At 43.6% G+C, this 17,263-nt stretch overlaps 1 protein-coding gene across 4 annotated transcripts in view; it reads right to left on the minus strand.

The window, feature by feature from the left end:
• The window catches only part of ZBTB7C (zinc finger and BTB domain containing 7C), a 303,147-nt gene that overhangs the window by 170,736 nt on the left and 115,148 nt on the right, over positions 1-17,263 (minus strand). Inside the window, exon 1 of one of the 4 annotated variants that reach the window (XM_037165116.2) lies at positions 1,892-1,955. The exons of the other annotated variants lie outside the window; for them this stretch is intronic. The gene's annotated coding sequence lies outside the window, so the exon portion shown is untranslated. Of the gene's footprint in view, positions 1-1,891; positions 1,956-17,263 lie in introns of those variants that run through there. 4 annotated transcript variants of the gene reach the window in all.

The following is a 17,263-nucleotide window of genomic DNA, read 5'->3' on the forward strand; positions in this document are numbered from 1 at the left end:
GCTCACTGAGTCACCAGAATTAAGGATCAAGGCACTGGACAGACGTAGAGGTAACCTAGTTATCTCTTTCTTTTTTTCAGATGAAGCCAAAAAGGACCTTTAAAAACAAACTTAATGAATGCAAGAGTCTGAGCTCTATGGATCCTTGAATATGACTACCCATCCTTCCCTGGTCCCTTCCACCAACCTCAACAGGGCCCTGATGGGTGTGTGGTGTTGGGGGTACTGGTGGGCTATCTATACTGTCGGTGCTCAGGTGCTAAATGTGTTTATGTTTAGTTCATGGGGTCCTGGGTGACAGTTGTTAAAACACCCACAAAACTCAGCCAAAAGGAGCAAAGAACATAAACAGACAATACAAACAACAAGTGAACATGTAGAATAAATCAGTAATCAGTGATATGCAAATAAACCACTCAAGCCTGCTCAAATGTGAAGTAAGGCCATAATGTACCATTTTATACCTATAAATTAGCACAAGAAATGGAATCCATATATCAAATGCTGGTAGGACTGTGGAGAAATGAGAACATTCGTAAATGACTAATGACATTAAGACCTGGAGCAACATTTGGGAGAAAATATTTAGCAAAACATATCAAGACCCATACAGATACTCGTGCCCTGTGACCTAGTAATCCCACTGCTGGGATTTCGTCCTGAAGGGACGAACAGCATCTGCAGCCCCGCTGTTGCTGAATCAGCACAACCGCAGGCCACTGATTGTTAATACCTCCAGTGTGGGGGTGGCATCTCTACAGTCAGTTAATGAGCCCATCTTTGTAAGATATAACATTAGCCAGCCTGGCTAACACCGATTACAGTCAAAGGCTGGGCTGTAATCCTGGGGTGGATAAGACTGAGCTGCCCGTTGTTTAAAATGACCACAGAATCAAATCACTCGTATCAACAAAACTGGGATAAATCAGAGAGAAACAAAGGAAGGAGCACTCGCCGCATGTCACTTCACACAGCTGGCTCTGTGTCTCAGCACATCCTCACACATCCAGCTAGGCTCGCCTCACTCCCCAGGCTCAGCGTGATGAAGGGCCTTCTGGGGTCTTCTGAGGGGCTGGCTTCCAGCTGTCAGACACAATTCTGGTTGCACCGAGGTGGAGAAACAGCTTTTCCATGTGCTGGAAAGCGGTGCTTCGAAAAAGCTGGCTGCAGGGGTTGGGATTAGGAAGGCTGGGGAGGGCTACCACCAAGTCACCATGGCAACAGTCTCCCTGGCATCACCCTCCCTAACCCAGCCAGCCCCCACCAACTGGTCTGCTCTCACAGGGATTGTGACTAACTGCTTCTTCATGTGGCAGACACTCCCCACAGGCTTGTGCCTGTGAGCAAGAGAAAGGGCAGCCTATAACCCCTAACCTTCACAGAGGCCTTTGCCGCCTCCACAAGCAGGAGGGTGGTGGAAGGATAGGAGGTGCAGGTGAGAAAGCAAAAGACAGAAGGGGTAAGTCCTCTGGGAGTTCATGGTTGAGTGAGACCCACCTATCTGGGGGGTGGGGCAGGCAATGGGAGGAGAGGGGCAGTAGAAGAGCGACATGCTCTGTTCTGGTGGCGCCACACAGCTGTGTGACCTGGGCATCTCTCTTAACTTCTCTGGTTAAGGGGGAAAAGGAGGACAGGACACAATCCAGAGTTCCTAGCCTTTCAGATTAAACTGAGTAGTGTACAAATAAAAATGGGAGTTCTGACACAGTTGCCAGGTTTGCCATAGTTACATTAAAAATCACGTATTATCTACTGTGTCCACTATAAACCATCCAGTATCACTTTTATTTCCTCAAAGAGAAGACTCTTTAACTCCCCCAAAATAGAAAAGGCATAATCTCAAAAGAAGGAATAATCCTTTAATTAGATATATTTAGCAGTACAGGCATACCTCGGAGATGTAGTGGGATCGGTCCAGACTACTAGAATGAAGTGAGAATCACAATAAATCCACTCATAATCTTTTGCTGGAGGAGTGTCTTGCCTTCAGTTTGCGAAAAACATGACATCTGTGAAGCGCAATAAAGCAAAGTGCAATAAAATGAGCTATGACTGTATTAAAATGCTTTTTCTCACTTCACTTCAGACTGGTGAAGACTTAAGTGACAACTGGTGGGAAACTGAAGGCCGGTGTCTGGGAATGTCCGAAGGGTCAGCAACCCCGCAGAAAGCGGCAGAGTGGACACACTGTTCCAAAAACGGACTTGAAGCCAGGGTGAGCTGTCCTTTGCACCGAGACCTCCATCTCCCTGGGGTGGTGGAGTGCCCTGCAGGACCCAGCAATGTAAAAATGGTACCCTTGTTTTGCTCTGCTTTGTGTTTTGTTTTTCCAAAGCAGGAGCACCTTTCCCCCCAAATAGATGAAAACCTCAGTTTCTCCTTTTCCTCTGCAGCATTTTCCAGTTAACCTCTACTCTAAGCAGAGAAATTTATTCTGGTCAGTATTAAGTGTTCTGCAACTGAGCTCAACTCTGAATTCAGCAAAGACACTGGGGATTTATAGTTAAGGTCACCGAGAGGTGTCAGTGGATGGACATTAAAGAGAAACTTGATTATCAAGGGTAAGGGGATTCTTGTTAAATGGTTTAATGTGTTTCTTTCTAAAGGCAGACCATGGACTTATGTTAAGGGTGGAGGACAAGAAATGTAATCTGATATGAAGGGTAATGAGACATCTTTGCTAAAACTGAGTTGGGCAGGCGGAGGTTGAGGCCTGGTCAAGAAAAGGGTTCAGAGACTATGGTTTGGCCCAGGAGGAAGTCCTTGTAAAGACAAAGACATAGATGTAGGTGTGGCATAGATACATTGCAGATATGAATGTCAGTGAACATATGGATGTAGACATATCAATATAGTCAGGCCGATGATGAAAGCTGGGAATGAACTAGATAAGGAAAAGCTCCTGTTTGGAAAGAACTCAAAATCAGGAGCTTTCTCACACTGTGTGCTAATAAGTGTAAGCAGACAAAAATCACCTTGATCAAAGCATAAGACCTACCATAAAGATGTTCAACTTTCAAATTACAGGGACAGCTGAGATGACAGGGACAGCCAGGACCACATGTAAAGACTTTCAGAACATTCCTGGGAAGGGATAGAAGGAAGCACACAGCTCGAGGACAAAGGAGGAGCCATGAGATGTCAGTATAGGACCTGATATCCCACTGAAGGCGTGATAGTAACTGGGTGGAGGCAAACACAAAGCCCTGGACAGAGAATGGCGAGCACTGGAAGTGGAAGAACACAACCCGGCACTCAGAAGAGCCTGTGAACCAAAACTACGGAAGAAAACAATTGCTAAGAGAGATGGCTCATAAAATTCACAATTGGGAGATGGACCGACTCAAAGTAAAGCAAAAATAATTTTAAAATCTGAAAAACAATTAAAGCAGCATATTTTAGTATTCTCAATGAAGAATAACAACCATAATACAAAAAAGAATAAAAAAACAATGATAAATAAAAATAGAAAACAGGTGTATATGAAAAAGAACCAATAAATTCTGAAAATTAGAATCTGGGCATAAAAATAAAATGTAATAGATTATAAAATCTATGCTGGACATAATTACAAGGAGACTCAGTGAACTGGAAGAGAGCATTAGGGAATGTATCCAGGAGGAAGGTAAACATTTCCTAAATTTGAAGGCTGGAGTCATCGGATGAAAAAGCATTTTTACAGGTCATGATAAGTCAGATTTAAAAAGCATTTTTACTAAGTCAGGAAAAAAATCATGAGCAGGAAATGCAAAAATAAATCCACCCTTGGGTATAAAGTGGCAAAAATTAAGAATGTGAAAAATAAAGAGAATAATTTAAAAGCCACCACAGAGTTAACTTATGAAGGAAATATAACTATGAAGAAGCAGACTTCCTAGTAATATGTTTCAGGACTCAATAAAGTAACATCTTCAATATACTGAGGAGAAAGAATTGTTATTCTAAAATGCTGGTGATACTTGCTCTGTTACCTATCAAGACTTACCAGAAAACTTAGTAACAGACTTTTATGTTATGATTATAGGGATAGACAATTGAGCCATAAAGAAATAGCAATCCTGGAAGTCAGTAGATAGATGCTAACTTGGTATACAGCAAAATTGGCATCAGGAATCAGTAGGGAAAAGATAAACCCTTCCATCAATTTACCTAAAAGTGGAAAAAATAGATTTTTATCCCAATGAAGTTCAAAACACCAATAAAAATGTCATTTCACATTCAGATTAGTAAAAATTATATAATAGCTATTATATTTTAGGACCAAGGGGAAATAATTGAAAGGGAAGAATAAAGGGGGGGGTAATCATATCTACAACCCTATATTTATAGAAAAAGAAAGGATCCAAGTTAAGTGGAGCAGAAACGCTAATGTTGATTAATAATGGCTCATGGTATATGGATAATAGTTGTATAATTTCCCTGTACATTTCTACATGTTTGAAATGATTCCTAACTTTTAAACTCCCATGAAATATTACCTGCAGGAAATATGCCAAAATATTAAGAATGATTTTCTCAAAGTAGTGAAAATGTGGGTGATTTTCTTCTTCCTTATATTTGTCTGTATTTTCCTTTTATTTTTATTATACACAGGTGTTATTTTGCTAAGAAGGGAGAACATTAAAACTATCAAAAAGGGAAGCAATCCACCCTGTCATTGCCGTCTCCCTAAGAAACACACTAGAACCCGAATTTAATGATAATTTCTGTAAACTTCATGGCATGTTGTACTTTACATAACATCGATGCTTCTACCCATCTGTTTCAGGATAAGTGTGGGAAACAGATAGGCAAACCATTTGTTCTAGTTACATGGAGTTATAGTGACAGAGCCGGGTCAAGGACTAATATTTTAAGATGCTTAGTCTCATGCTTTTTCAGCTACACCAAACTACCTCTTAACGACACAAACCAGACAATGGTGTAAATGTACATAGCTGCTCTCAGCTTTTAAACAGCTCTGCTCTGTGGCATATCTGTTAAATCAGGTATTTTGAACTTGAATCCCTGGTTCTCACAGAAATGGCATTACGAGAGTAAGTTAGGTTCAAAGGTTCACAAAAGTCACCATGTCCACCCCAACCTCTCTCAGAAGGGTCTGGGTCATCTCCACCAGCATGATTCATCGAGCAACCAAAACTCTGCCTTTCCAAAACTAAGTGTTTATATCTCACCCCAAGTTTTCCCAGTGTTCCTTATTTCCATAAGTTCTACCTTGGCCCAGAAACTTTTGGGAATTATCCCTGACTCACCCCTCTCCCTCCCCATCCCCTCCACCCACCTCACTACTGTTGGCATCTAACCCATCACCAACTTCTGTTGAGTGTGCCTCTGAGGTACTGCATATATCTCAGTTCTACCCACTTGTGTCCTTGCTCTGTCACTGATGTGATCCAGGCCACCATCCCCTCTCCCCCAAATCTAGCTTACAATCCATTGGACCCTTGGCCAAAAGGCAAAGGGTAGAGTCTGGCCCCCTAGCTCTGTTTGAGATGTTTTTTAAGTCAGTGAGTATCTGATCTTATCCCAGCTGAGGAACTATTAGCAAAAGTGTGCTCACTACCCGCCCCACTCCATTCCATGTGGCCCCTGGTTCCTGTTACACGTTGCCCATTCACCAACCTCTCTTTTCACAGAGACTTGCTCTGGGGGCTTTGTCATCTTCAACTTGAAGCCGAAGTTATTTTTTCTAATTAAAAGGTGTACCTACTACTAGAAAAGAGTCACGAGTGACCAAAATTAATGACCTAATTAATAGAAAGGCCTGATCACTAGCAATGGAAAAGTAATCGATTAATTAATTAACAGATACCAAACCAGCCCTGGCTGAAATGGTAGAGGGCTTTACATGAGCAAGCCTTAGATAAACATCTATGAATGCTAGTGGCCAATGCCAGGACAGTCTTCCTATGACACCTATGGTTTCCTAGGAGATGTCAAACCACTTACTAGTGTGGTTTTCCTCTGAAGAAGCAAGTGTTGGTGCATCGCTCTGCAATGCATCAGGACATGCATGCTCCGGGGAACTTCGAGCACTATCGGGCCTCAGAGAGCATTCATTATCCCAGGTTCCCTACATGCAGGACACAGCCTAGCTCTCAGTCTGCAAGCCCAGTGCCCAGCATAATGCATGATGCAGAAAATGCATTAAAAGGAGTCACATCCAAATCTCTGATTAAAGATGGAAAAGTTGAAGCCCAGAGAGGTTAGTGACTTGCCTAAGATTTCAGGGTTCACTTTTGATAGGGCCGAGATCACCACACACAGATCTACTGCCCCTCGATCCACACTATGCATTCAAAGGGGGAAAAAAGAGTAACTGTGACTCCTTTGCCCTGTACTTGACATGCTTTTCTAGCCTTACGTGACCTAAAACGGACTGCTCAGCACCGCCTTCCAGCAAGCAGATAAACGGCGCAGAGCAGTGCAGAAGTGCGCCCTTGGCGAGCCTCTGCTTTCTTTCCTCAGCACTTAATGATCTCACATTCAAAATCAATGAGAAACAGAAGCCCCTGAAATTCCAATCATCTGCTAAGCAGCATTATGGTGAGAGCATTAAGCAGCAGAGACCAACAAACTACAGACCTGTTTTCTCTCCTCAAAGGCTAATCTGATTTTGGAAATTTGCTTTTGGAAACATCTTCTGTGTGGAATCTCAGAAATGGACTTGAAACGTGGAGGAAGGAGAAGAGAAGGATGGGATCTGAGGAGCTGGGGGAGGACGAGGCAAATGACAATAACAGGGGCGACCACGATGAGACATGAGATCGACAGGACAATAAAATGACCTCAGATTTTATAACCCAACATGACTTCCAGAACTCTCATATTGTAAAAATTCTTCCTGTGCGCCATGAAAAACAACTCTTCTCGTTCCCAGTCTCACTTTCTTGTTTTTCAGCTGTGAAAATGACCCTAGCAGGGCTGCAGGTGTGCTCTGAAGTTCACTCGAAGATTTTTCTGTCCCAAAGAAAAGTGCAAAACAAACAGCTCTTCTACTTTAACTTTGAGAATTGAGAATTTGCAGCTATTCCGAGAAAGGCTAGGACTCTTAGGAAGCTATTGAGCAATATGTGAGGCGCAAGTGCAAGGTTGCAGGATTAAGGACACCCCCGGCTGGTGAGGGGGACACACTGAATGTGGGAAAGGATGCTCAGGTCCGGCCCTGCTCCTCAGCCACTTTGGAGGTTCCCGCAACCGAAATGGGAAGACTTCCTCTGAGTGCTGCACTTACAGACGGACATCAGGTCGATAATGAACAATGGAATTCTAGCACTCACAGTTTGTAGTCACAAAAATAGCACAGGAGCTTTAAAAAAAATCAGCCATCTTTCTGCCAGGTAGCAGCATCCTCTGTTTTGGGACATGGGGTGGAATGGAACAGGAGCAGAGCAGGGTAAGGAATCTAGGCTCAGACGGGAGAGGGCTGTAGAAAACAAGCTCTTCGGGTGTCTTCCTCTGAGAGACTGGTTTCGAAGACGGCCACAACAGCCTCCTATCAGAGGTGGATGCTTCCCTTCCCCTTGGTGTGGACTGGCCATATGATTTGTTCCGACTGACAGAACGTAGTGGGAGTGAGCTTTGGGGCTGCCGTGGCCATACAGCTTCCACTTTTGCAGAAGCAGGTCTCAGCCACATAAAGAAGTCAGGATGTTGTACTACAGAGAGAGGTCCTAAAGAATGAGGGGCCAGGACAAGAGAAGTAGGCCCTGCAGAGGAAATCTGAGGCTCCAGCCAAGAGCCAGCATCAGGGCCCCAGGCCAGAGTGCCATCTTGGACTCTCCAGCCACAGCTGAGTGACCCAAAAGGAAGACACGAAAGCCAGCACTGCAGAGTCCTGCCCGAACTCCTGGGCCATATGACTGAGAGCAAGCGATTGCTTCAAGCCACGAGATCTGGGGACGGTTTGTTCTGCAGCAACAGGTGAAGATACCAACCAACTGCTCTCTGCTGTCAACCAATTTCTCATCAGCTGTCCCCTGGGGGACTGACTATAGTCGTTTTGGTTTCTTTTTTTTGTTTGTAAATTCACCAACTAGAGGATCTTGCTGGGGGACAGTGAAAATTGATTTGCAACTGACAGAGCCTTTAAATCCGCCTGGAGGGGGAATCGGTTGCTGGGACATAGTCACGTGTGTGTCACATGCGCTCGGAGGGTGGAAGTCCGTGGTGTGGACCCAGCCCAGGGCCCGGAGGGAAGCCCCATGGACCTGGCCCCCCTAGCCAGCCCCTCTGCTCAGAACACAGACCACTGACAGTTCTGTGTGTGAGCTGCTCCTTCTCCACCGTTAAAAAGAATGCCCTAGAAGGAAATCCGGCACATGAGCCTCACAGGCCCTGGTTCCGCGCCAGTCTGAGGTGATGGCAGCCCTGCCTGCCTCCCTGCAGTCATTTCACAGTCAACAAGGCAGAAGAGGGGAGAGAAAACCAAGCCAGACTTATTCCACACAAGGCGGGCGTCTCCTCACATCTGGATGCAGGTAGACCCGGCAAGACGCAGCAACTTTTGTCATCAGTGAATCGCGTCTGAACTCCACTGGGGAGAAAGCACCTAAACAAAATGAAGACAAAGGACCTCATGGGGCCTGGCATGTTCCGCCTTCGAGAGCAGTGCTGCCTGGCTTTTTGCAAGGAGGTGAGGGAGACAGGGACAACTCTTCCCAAATAACCTCTGCTTGGCTGCTGCTGTAGTGAAGGCCCCCTCTGTCCTGAGCCTCTAGCACAACGGTCCCTGACCTTTGTGGCACCATGGACCAGTTTTGTGGAAGACAATTTTTCCACAGCTGGGAAGACAGGAGGTGGCACTCAGGTGGTGGCACAAGTGAAGCTTACCTGCCACTCACCTCCTGCTGTTACTTATGACACTTATGACTAGTAACAGGCCACGGCCCTGGGGTTGGGGACCCCTGCTCCAGCAGCTTCCGAACAGCAACGTCATCAGTGGGGGCAGCACAAAGCACAGGCATCTTGAGCCTTGGGCCATGTGGCATGCTGACCCTGGCCCACATTCACAGAAGTAAGAAGGGGAGAAATGAATCTGCCGCTGCACCGAGTTTGCCTGGACACCTTCACCTGTAGTCAGGGTTCAGGAGCCTTAAAGGGAGAAAGCAAAGGAAATCACAGAGCTGTCACTACAGGCAAAGCCAGGACTGAAAGACAAGCAGACCACAGTGCTCTGAAAGGGCCTGGCAGAGAGGGGAGAGTAGGTGTGATACAAAAGAACATTTGCTGTTCCACAAATGTTTATTCAGCATCTACTATGTGCCAGGCACTGTGCTAGGTGCTGGGAGTAGGGTGGTACAGAGGACACACATGGTCCCTGCCCCCAGAAACTCATGTCCTGCTGAAGTGCACTTGTGGAGGGTGCTGGGGCTGAAGAAGGGGGTGGCACACTGCCGTGTGGCCCCGGGAGGTCCACAGGCCCCTGTGGCTTCACTTGTAGGTGAAGAAACTCTTCATTCCCTCCCTGGAGTTCCTCTGCCCACGCCATTGCATCCAGCACTAACTGGATTCTGGCTGTCTTCCATATGCTTCTAAGATGTTGCTTCTGGGAAGGCATTAACCTGCTCAAAAGCATTCTATACTGACCCACTACCTATAGAATAACTGCCCAGCAGTTTGTCCTGGCACCTCACACCCCACACAGCCTGCCCCAGTCCCTCAGTTCATCAGAGCACACTTGAAACAAAAGGGCCCCACAAAGGAACACCCCCTCCCCAATCTCTCTTCAGAGTCCCCCCCACAACCATGTGACTAGTCCCACCCCAGCTCTGACCACGTGCACTTATATATTTATGAATGTCTTCTTTCTGTATATAAACCTTAAACACAAGGGTCTGTGTATTCGCACAGTTACACATTCTCAAGCCAACAGTCCTCAACCAAGATATATCTAACCGAGAGAAGGGCCCCAGGCCCCACTAACACCTAACACCCAGATGGTCTGGAATTTCCTATTAGCTATCATTTGTTTATTTGGGCTTTACCAGGCAATTTTTTTAACGTAAGAATACTTAGTGTTTTGAGCCAGTAATTCCAGTCCAAGGCATATAGCAAATAGAAATGCTTACGATCATTCACCTTAGACATGTACAAGAACGATCGTGACAGCAGAACAAGTTGCTAAGAGTCCCAATCTAGGAATCACCCAAACACCCATCTACAGTAAGACAGATGAATTATGACACATAATGAAATGCAATAGGAGAAGCACGAACTATACAACTACACAGTGCAATACAGTGAATCCTCAAACACGTATTGTGTATCAGGAGGACGCAGAGTAGCAAAACGGGATTCCAGCTATACAAAGTTCTAACGTGGTCGAGACTAAGCAATGATGTTAAAAACCAGTGGTTAGACCTGGGAGCATAATAATGGCTGGAAGGAGGCTTCCCGAATGCTGATCACACTTCTGTCACAATCTCGGTGCTGGGTTCCTGAGTGTGTTCGTTCTGTGAGCCAGACACTAGGGGTGTCTGCACTCTTTCTGTGAATGTAATACTTCAACAAAAAGGTGACCTTACAGAAGGGAAAAAAGACAATATTGATGAGGGTGTACAGAAATTGGTATTTTCTTACAGTGGGGAGTATAAATTAGTATAGCTTTAAGGAAAGGAATTTGGCAATATTTGGCAAAACCTCTAAAAACTTCATGTCCTTTGACCTAATAATTCCACCTCTGGGAATTTATCTTCAGGAAATAATGAGAGTGTGCAGCAGTACTTGTCATAGGATTATGTGTGCTGGGAAAATTTTGGAAATAATCTAAATAAATTTGAGCACATGTATACTTATTAGGCAGCCACTAAAATGTGATTTGTAAAATATTTGTTGAAAGTATTATGGGAGATGTTAAGTTCTTCTTTCTGCTTTGTGTTTTTCCCCAAATTCCCTGCAATGTATCACATTAGAAAAGAGTTATTATAAATGAACAAATGCAAATAGTCATGCAGAAATTAGTAACTTACTTCAGCATTCATTGAACACACATGTACTGAAATATTCCATTGCCAGGCACTGGGGAAAGTAACAAGTATGGCTTGGGGCCCCCTCTCAAGTACTTTAGTCAGACTTGAAGTTGAATGTGAATTATTCTCAGCTCATACAATGGGAAAAACAACCAATCTGAGGTCAAAATACATGTATCCAGTCTCAGCTTCACCTTTTACATTTTCTCGGCACCTTGGTAGGTGATCTGCTCCTCTCTATTTATCAGTTCCTTCACCTGTAAAGTGAGTATAATGAGACTTCTCCTGGCTACCTTACCCTGATGTAGCTGGCTGCAAAGAAGACTCTACTGAGCATGCCCTGAAGATGCTGGCTAGATAGCATGATCGGAACGATCCTTCCTGTCTTGAACAAAATGGCACACATGCTCCCCAGTTCTGCTCAGAAACATCATCCTGCCCCCAGCCTTCCTCCTGACTCAAGGTGACTCTGCACTCCCCTGAGCTTGCGCTCACTGCCAGCATCCATGATAGAGTGGTTAGTGGTTAAACGCAGAGGGAAGTGCTTTCGGTCATTGATTTCTAGTTGCATTGCATGGTGGTAGAGAATGTGGTCTGTGTGATGTTGGGTCTCTGGCATTGGCTGAGATTCTATGCCAGAATTCTATTTCCTCAGTGGCCTTGTCCATGCTCAGATTCTATTAGTGTGTGCCTGAAAAGAAGGTGCAGTTTCCATTTATAGGGTATAGGGTTATAAACAGGTCCATTGGCTGATGCTTGTTACTTGTCTTGTTGGAACCTTTTATAGCCTTATAATTTTGTATCTTCTTGATCCACCTGTCTCTCAAGGTGTGCTAAAAATCTCCTACAGTAATTGTGGATTTGTCCTTTTCTTTTTTCAGTTCCTTCCATCTCTGCTTCTCTTATTTTGAGGCTACGTTGTTAGGCACATTATTCTATGTCCTAGTAGACTGTCCTTTTCATCACTAAGCAATAATCTTCTTTCTCTGTTTATATTTTCTCCTCCATTTCTACATTGTCGTTAACATTGCCACACCAGCTTTCTTTCAGAATCTACATGATACACAGGGGTGGGTAAAAATAGGATAAATTACCAACCATCACTACCTAAAAGATAAGTCATAAATAAGGATACCAAAACAATAATAATAGTGAGAAGACAAATAATAAAAATAAATAAGTTAATAAATAAATGACAATACAAGAATAGACTCCGTATTTCATACACTCCCAACTATAACCCTACTTTTGCCCATCCCTGTATTCTCCTCCAATCCTTGGGTTTCAAAATATTTGTGTCAAATGTATATGGTTCTGACTTTACAGAAGAAACTGCCCTTCATGACTCCTGGAATTAGGCCATTAGTTTCCCACATACTGGGACCAGACCTCAGCCTCCCTCTCCTTGATGGATCTAGAACCTCAGTCTGTTCTCATTTTACCCTATACTAGGGCTCCCTACCCATGAGCCATTTGGCTTCAGCTCCCACTAAAGAAACAAAAATTATACTTGTAAGTTTAAAAATACTGATCAAAGAAAAAATTGCAACAGAAAATTTGAAATATTTAGAACTGAATGATAATGAAAATACTATTTGTCAAACTTGAGGGATGAAGATAAAGCAGTAGACAGAGGAAAATTTGTAGCCTTAAATTATGATGCTATAAAGAGAAGTTATTTAATAATGAACTAAAGTAGAAAAGTAAATAGAACAAAACCAAAGAATACAGAAATATAAAAAAAGAAATAGACAAAACATAACATAAAAATACAATAGAGAAAATTAGCAAAGCAAATAAAAGTCCCTTTAAAAAACTAGCTGCCAGTGACATTGATTAAAGAGAGAAGGAGCAAAAGAAGAAAATGAGATGTTAGTTAACAAAGGGGTCTAACTTTAGAATCTATGATTTTAAAAGATCATAAGAAAATAATGTAAACAACTTTAGGCCAATATATATGAAAACCTAAATAAAACCTAGTACAGTTTCCTAGAAGACTATAACAGATTTACAAAAATGGTTTCTAAAACAAATAGAAAACGTGGTAAGTCTTATAATCAGTAAACACAATGAATCACTAATTTCAAACCTTTCCACAAAGAAAACAAGAGGTTCAGGTGGTTTTACATCAAGTTCTCTCTGACATGCAATGAGTAAAACATTTCACCTTCTATGTAATCCTCGTAGATCATAAGAATATAAGGCCTATTTTGTCAGATTAATAAAAACTTCAGGCCAGGAAAGTGTGAAAAAATTACAGGCCAATCTCACTCATAAGTATAGCTGAAAAATAATTGACAAACCAAATAAAGAAATATATATTTAATATATTATATATCAATTTGAATTTTTTAAGGAATTGGAAATAATAGCTTAATCTTAGAAAATATGCTAGTGTAATTTATCAGAGTAACAGATTAAAGGAGACTAACCATATAAGCATCTCAGTAAAGGAGGAAAAGCCTGTGATAAAATATAATCACAAGTTTAATATCTTATTTCAGATTAAACTTTTAGTAACCTAGGAACTGCATGGAGCTTCCCTAACCTGATGAGGGTCACCTGGCACCCCACAACCATGATGCTGAATAGTGACATGTGCGGAGCATCATCTTTGCCTCTGTTCAGTTCTGTCCTGTGTTGTAGATGATCGGCGGGTAAATACACACTCTCGGAGTCCGGAACCGAATTGATAAAATTTTAATGGCCAAAGATTTTTCCTGCGCAGGGGCGAACTTCCCCAACTGTGACCGGAGTCACGTAGCTACTCAGAGCTACAAAATGGAAGCCGCGCCTGGCTTACAGACTACTGGGTATTTATATTTTCTAGCAAGCAAGCAAAGGCATACAGAAGCAGAAGTGGCGGTTAGCTATTGGCTTATTTAAAAACGGCGAGGGTCCCTGATTGGTGGGTGCTGCTGCTGGCGGGCACTTTCTGGCGGGCCAGGTTAGTTACCTTATTTGGCTAGAATTTTAAACCCAATTGTTCCCTGATGTTTGTTCATTACCCTGTTCCAGGAACTGCAGATTTGGGTTGGGTAATGCCCTAGCTGTAATTTTCCTAGCTGGGTATAACATCCTGGACATCCCTAGCCAGTACATTTAAGCAAGAAAAAGAAATAAAGGGTTGACAAATTGGAAAGGAAAAAAATGAAACTATCATTATATAAATATAATATAACCTTCTACGGAGATCTAAACAAATTTATAGCTGCTAACAAATTCGAGTAACGTTTATCAGTCTGGAAGGGCAAACATCATTTGCCCTCGATCATCTCTCCAGCCCAAACTCTAGTCACTACAGAACTTTCTGCTTCCAGGACAAAGTATAAGGCAGACCTCCGTTTGGTGCACTGGTCATTTTCAGTAAGGACATTTGTTTCTTTGGTTTAGAGGGTTTGGCTGAAGAGTATGTCACTTGTAAACAGGGCATTTTAGCAGCCTTAGACCATGAATTAACCAAATTTATAGAAATGTCCATCCCCAGCTCCTGTCGTCTTGACTTCTAAGTGGCCCCACACACTCAAGAAAGGTGGCTTGAGGGGCTGGGGAGCCGCACCTCCAGGGATGGAAAAGGAAAGACAGTTGAATCTTCCTCTATCCAGTTGGCCTGGATTCAATGAACCAGAGTTACTCTCCTTCCCCCAGGGAATCAAAATCCAAGAGAAACTTGGGAGGTTCCAGCCAAGATGGAGGCGTAGGTAGAAATGCTTCACTTCCTTGCACAACCAAAAGAAGGCTAACAACCAATCTAAAAACAATAAACAACCAGAACTGCAAGAATAGCAAACTGCATGGAACTCAGACAACCAAGGAGTTAAAGAACCACTCATCCAGACTGGTAGGAGGGGGCAGAGAGGGGCAGCCAGGTGGGTGGAGAGGACTTGTGGCAAGGTGGCGGACCACGAGGGCGAGGAGGGGCTGGCTAACTCCAGGAAACTAAAGACTCAAAACCTCTAGTGATAAAATACTGTGGGGGTTGAGAAGGTGGGAGAAACTCCCAGTCTCACAGGAGAATTTGTTGGAAAGTGGGGCTAGACCTGAGCAAGCTAGCGGCATTGCTCCCTCTCTGACCCCTCCCCCACAGACAGCGCCACTACACAACCAAGAGGGCTGCCCCACCCTGGTGAATACATAAGACTCCACCCCTTACAACTTAACAGGTGTGCCGAGACAAAGAAATATGGCCCAAATGAAAGAATAGATTGAAACTCCAGAAAAAGAGCTAAGCAACAAGGAGACAACCTATCAGATGCAGAAGTCAAAGCACTGGTAATGAGGATGCTTACGGAATCGACTGAGCTAGGTTGCAAAGTGAAGGAAGAAGGGAAGGCTACTCAAAGTGAAATAAAACAAAATATACAGAGAGCCAACAGTGAAGGCAAGGAAACCAGGACTCAAATAAACAATTTGGAACAAAAGGAAGAAATAAATATCCAACGGAAACAGAATGAAAAAATAAGAATTCAACAAAATGAGGAGATGCTTAGAAACCTCTGAGACAACTTTAAACATTCCAATATTCGAATTATAGGGGTGCCAGAAAGAGAAGAGGAGAAATTGAAAACTTATTTGAACAAATAATGAAGGAAAACTTCCCCAGTCTGGTGAAACAAACAGACTTCCTGGAAGCCCAGAGAGTCCCAGAGAAATTGGACCTAAGCAGGAACACACTAAGGCACATCATAATTAAGTTACCCAAGATTAAAGATAAGGAGAGATTTTTAAAAGCAGCAAGAGGAGAGAGTTATCTACAATGGAGTGCCCATAAGACTATTAGCTGATTTCTCAAAAGAAACCTTACAGGCAAGAAGGGGCTGGAAAGAAATATTCAAAGTCATGAAAGGCAAGGACCTAAATCCAAGATCACTCTATCCAGCAAAACTATCATTCAGAATGGAAGGGCAGATAAAGTGCTTCCCAAATAAGGTCAAGTTAAAGGAGTTCATCATCACCAAGCCCTTATTATATGAAATGTTACAGGGACTTATCTAATAAAAGGGAGATAAAAAAATATGAACAATAAAATGACAACAAACTCACAAATATCAATGACCAAACCTGAAAAAAACAAAAACAAATGAAGCAAACAACTAGAACAGGAACAGAATCACAGAAATGGACATCACATGGAGGGTTATCAATGAGGGAGGGAAAGGGGAGAGTGGAGGGGGGAAAGGTACAGGGAATAAGAAGCATAACTGGTAGGCATAAAATAGACAGGGGAGGTTAAGGATAGTATAGGAAATAGAGAAGCCAAAGAACTTAATATGAATGACCCGTGGACATGAACTAAGGAGAGAGGAATGCTGGAGGGTGAGGGGTACAGGGCAGAAGGGGGATAAAGGGGAAAAAATTGGGACAACTGTAATAGCATGATCAATAAAATATACTTTAAAAACAATTATTCGAGAAATCCGTTTACTTTTCAAAAAGAAATCCAAGAGAAACTTGGAAGTGGTGAGTTGGCAACAGCCCCTAAGAAAGTACCCATAGAAAAAGCTGCATGAGCCCCCTGCTCCTGAAACCCACAGCCTCCTCATTAGGTGGGAGGGGCAGCTTCCAGGCCTGGTCATTACAAAAGCCATCTTAACGTTTATGTGGCATTGCAACTCTGGAAAGTGCTTTTAAAATCATTTATGTACATTGACCTGTAACTAATGAAAATATTGCACCGTTCCATCACCACAGGCATTACGGTCGCTGCTGTCGGCCGTTCTCCAGTTCTGTTGCCTAAGGAGCGGTGTCATCGTGGGGCTGCAGAGGGGCTGGAAAGGGACAACAACACCACACAGGGCTGATCAAGCCTTGGAGCCTAGAGGCAGGGCTAATTCACACCCTATAGGATGCCAGACCGCTGCTATTGAAAACCCAACCAGCTAAAAATTGCTGCCATCTGTTAGGCAGCCCCAAGGTCTAGGTCACTGTACATACGCTGTCATGACTGTCCACAAGTCGCTGGGAAGCAGGCATACACCACACTCTGGGGAAAACCGAGGACTGGGAAGGTTGAGTCACTCGCCCAAGGTCCTACTACTAATGAGAACAGGGGAAGGTTTGGGACTAGGCCTGTGGGCCCCAAGCTCTTCACTGTGACCCCGGCCTCTCTAACCTCCAAGTTGCCCAGACCCAAGAAAGCACCCCTGGAGAGAAATAACCTGTATTTAGGCACCTGCCTCCCAGAGGGGCTCAGTTTTACCCAGAATCTACACAGGACTCTGCTTTATTCTTCTACCCCCTCCTCCTGCACCTGACCGGGGAGAGGCCAGAAACAGCAGCTGACAACAGGGAAG

This window comes from Artibeus jamaicensis, unplaced genomic scaffold, assembly GCF_021234435.1.
Source record: "Artibeus jamaicensis isolate MK-2021 breed Jamaican fruit bat unplaced genomic scaffold, CSHL_Jam_final contig_354, whole genome shotgun sequence".
In the NCBI taxonomy this organism is placed as follows: Eukaryota; Metazoa; Chordata; class Mammalia; order Chiroptera; family Phyllostomidae; genus Artibeus; species Artibeus jamaicensis.